Source organism: Saccoglossus kowalevskii, chromosome 14, assembly GCF_978046115.1.
Source record: "Saccoglossus kowalevskii chromosome 14, keSacKowa6.1, whole genome shotgun sequence".
Classification (NCBI taxonomy): domain Eukaryota; kingdom Metazoa; phylum Hemichordata; class Enteropneusta; family Harrimaniidae; genus Saccoglossus; species Saccoglossus kowalevskii.
Window position 1 is genome coordinate 18,169,931 of NC_140654.1, and position 3,893 is coordinate 18,173,823.

At 39.0% G+C, this 3,893-nt stretch overlaps 1 long non-coding RNA gene across 1 annotated transcript; it reads right to left on the minus strand.

Annotated features, from left to right (window-relative positions):
- Positions 1-1,837: 1,837 nt before the first annotated feature.
- Positions 1,838-3,612, minus strand: LOC102804556 (uncharacterized). The gene is made up of 3 exons (XR_438372.2): positions 3,535-3,612; positions 2,841-2,954; positions 1,838-2,073 (listed from the first exon to the last, which is right to left on the minus strand). It is a non-coding gene; the product is annotated as an uncharacterized LOC102804556 (long non-coding RNA).
- Positions 3,613-3,893: the final 281 nt, after the last annotated feature.

Genomic DNA, 3,893 nt, shown 5'->3' on the forward strand with positions numbered 1-3,893 from the left:
ATCTATAGAGATATATTAATTTGTATGGTTGTGGGAAAGAAATGTTGTTGTGTTTTACTCGACAAGTTAGACAGGGTCGATGGCGTCAGTGACAAGTGCGTCGCGATTTGTGTGCGTACTGTAAACAGTTTAATTATTCGCTGGGTTTGAATTTTGCTTATTTTGCTGACATGAAAATGTGCTAAATTAAAACCCAGTGAATATGTAAAACTGAGCATAGAACACATTATCTAAATTAATAAACCGTGAACTTAAAACCCATTGAATATCGGATTCCCTGAAATGCAAAATCAGCAAAATTTAAACCCAGTGAAAATTAGTAATTTTACAGTATTCGGTTCGATTTCAAAGCACAAACAAAGCTGAAACGATGAAACTATTTGGTTACTGGCAATTATTGAATTATTTAAAGCGATTTGTGTGTAAACAAGCAATGTATTTGACATTGACGAATTGTACAAGCCATACACGGGCGCGAAAAATGAACAGTTGATTCTATATGAAAAGTGCTATAATCGTTACGGAGTGTGCTGTTAACAGCGTTTGTTAGATCATGACAGTGGTGGCGGTGAGGTAGAGTCATAGATAACAGAGTCACAGTAAGTAATCTACATTTCTCTACTACAATTCTAGTGTGATTATTCATTCACTGCCAGATTCATCTTGAATTTTCAAGGTGAATGTTCCGGCGAAGCACTCCGTCCACTATCACCTTGAAGTATTTCATTATGACTATGTGTATGTGACAATGCCCTCACAGTTTAGAATCAGTTTACCAACAGCCAATCATATTGCTTCTTTCTTAAACGAGCTGGCCAAGCTATCAAAATCTTCGAGGCTGAGCTAAGTCACAAAGACGCTTCACGTTGCTATTTAAGACGCGCACCACTTTACCACATGTATTTCACCAATCGAAAAGCCCGTACTGAAAATAGCTAAAATCGGGAAAACAGCACAAACTTAACTTTGAAGTAATCCTAAACAACCAAATTTAAATATGTTGCATATGTAGGGGTAATCTTGTTACACTTTTCAGGGGGGTGTCAACAACCATCTCAAAATAACGTTTTCTGAGTATTTATTGGCCTTTGTTTTCACCATGATGGTTGTCAGGTGGTGAAAATGCCTGACCCGAGAATAAATGTCGCTGCGCACAGTGGAAGCTGTGTGGGTTTGGATGTCAAGGCAATACAGCGACTATGTTCTTACATCAAGCAACTCACTGATATTCATGATGTGTTCGTTTTTAGTCGCACTGGAAATAGTAAATCCTGCGACCATCGAGCGTGGTAATATCAGAAGAGTAGGTGTTATACCTCAAAGCTCATGATGTCACTGCAACATATATCGGCAGAAATGAAGCCGAAGACATCAGAAATGCAAAGCTCCAAGCACTTTCTGGCATCCATTGTAACATAGCTTTCTATTGGGCGGTAAACTTTCTATCGCGTAACCACGTGATATACGCGGTTATGAAATGAATAGAATTACCGCACGGTGTGGTAGAGGGAGGAATGTCCGAACGGAACAACACCGTGAAGGCGGACGATGTGCCAGATGTCGAAATGCGCAAAAGACGCAGATTGAACGTCTGCCGAAAAAAATCAAATTTTATTTTAATTTGTTTTTCCAAAGTCGAAATGTCGAGCTTACAGAGGAAATATAGCGTTGAAGAAATACTCTCTCAAGCAAAATTGACCATCAAATATGTATAGCACTTTAAATTTATTAAACATTCTATGACGTAATTATCTTTGTTTGCACTGTTGCATAACGCGAGACCTCGCAGTGAACGAAAACTGGCATATTGACAAAAACGATAACACACGAACGAGACTTTATTATATATTCACATTTTATTTATTAATGATATTATTTCCCAATAGCTAAACTAGTATTATCCATAAATTAGTGTCTCCATTGCTTTCTCGTTCCCTGAAATGCTGAATCTTAGTAACTTCATCCTCGTTTGCTGGGTTTCTAATTTCATTGCCGGCCGTGATTCACGGTTTGCACATTTCGAATGCCACAATGTTCGGCAAGTTTCTCTAAATCGTAAACATCGCCTGAAACCTGTAAAATTGAAATACAAATTTAGCGGATCGTGGGACTGACATCAGACCGTTACGGATTTGCCCTTTGTAATCGCCACATTGTTCCTCTGTGCCGGGATTCCTGTGATTCACGTGACTAAGTAGTTGCGATGGCACCGGGGAGGGGGGGGGGGCAGAAGGCCACCGAAACTTATGCGCGACTACATGGGGCGCAAGGTATGGCGAGCAATCTAACTCACATGCACAATTTCGTGCCACCGCCTCTGCTAAGTGACGTAATTTGAAAACAATTAAATTTTTAGTTCTCCGTAAACGAGACTGTATTACTGTAATAACGCCAAGTCTGTCTGCCGAGTGATGGTTCTGGTATTTCTCGCTACTTGTGCGCATGCGCCATGGCACTTGACGTGGGAAGCAGCCAGTGCTACTGTAAGAGGCGCCCTCTGGAAACAAAGCGCGTCTGTGACGTAAATGAGTATGAGAGTCGTTGTTCTCCTTGTCGACATTGTTTTGATTTGCTGTCGTCAATAAAAAAAAATCAGAGATTTGTTGTACTCTAAACGTCGAAAACTTTCACACTTCTACGCCATTTTGACTTTACTTAATAGAAGGGCCTCGTCGCTAGAGGGCACAATTTACTGGAGAACTCCGCGAAATATATACAGTTGTGAACGATGCTCTGAACTGTGCCAACGTACAGGCAAATTAGGAAACAACACAGATGTAATGCCTCGTTTACGCATGTCTGTATGTGTAGACAAAACTGTTCTTCAGAACATTACTTACAACAGCTCCTCCAACACGAGGGACGAAAGATCCACCAAATGCGTCAGATACAGGCGCACACTGTAGGACTGCAAATACAACCAGTAACAGAGATACAATTGCCATTGATTTCATCTGTAAAAAAAGGAAGAAAACATTACGATTATACAATTAATAGCACTAATTATGGACAAGCTGGACAAGCAAAAATAGATAAGAACACGCAACTTATCACCTCATATATTACAAAATATACGCAATGTTCAAAATATGATATCAAGAAAAGTGAACAATCAGTACACATCGACAATATTCTTCACACCTCACATTCAACGTGAGTCCCATGTGACGTATACAACTCGTGTACAATACAGCGTTCATTTAAAATGGGACGCGGTGTGTGACGTACGTGGAAACACGCGAATAGATCTTCCAATCATGGCTTAGTTATTGTACATTTCGCGAATATTCGATATATCGTATCACATATGTTAGAGTCGCTAGCCTTAATTGTTTACTTTAAATACGTTATACCAAAAATACGTTATTTTTTTGTATTTTCATATAGTTACATTTTACAAATTTCTTAAAACCATCCATGTTGGTAAACAAATGATCACCATAAACAAACTTGAAATATTTATGAAGCAGAAGCTTATACACCGTGGTACCGTAACTTTGAAATTCAGATATGCGTGATTTAAAACAACCTTACCTTGTTCAACTTGATTGATAAACTCACATATGACCATGCCAAGCATGTGTGCCACCTTTTATATCCTGTCCAGCCCATTAAAGCAGCCCTTGAACCGTCCTCGCCCACAGAACGTGTACATTAACCAATTAAATTAACAGATGGTATAGTCCGCTTTGATTTGGACATTTTCTATTGTTACTAGCATTGGATGTGTACTTTTTGCCACGTTGAGGTGTCAATTTACAACACCACGGGCGTGTTTGCTGTTAGAAAATTAAAACCTACCATATCGTTTTACTGATTCTCTGTGTTAGTATGATGCTTGAAAATTACTTTCGAGCATTTATTGTTGTAACGACTTTCTGAATCATTAAAAA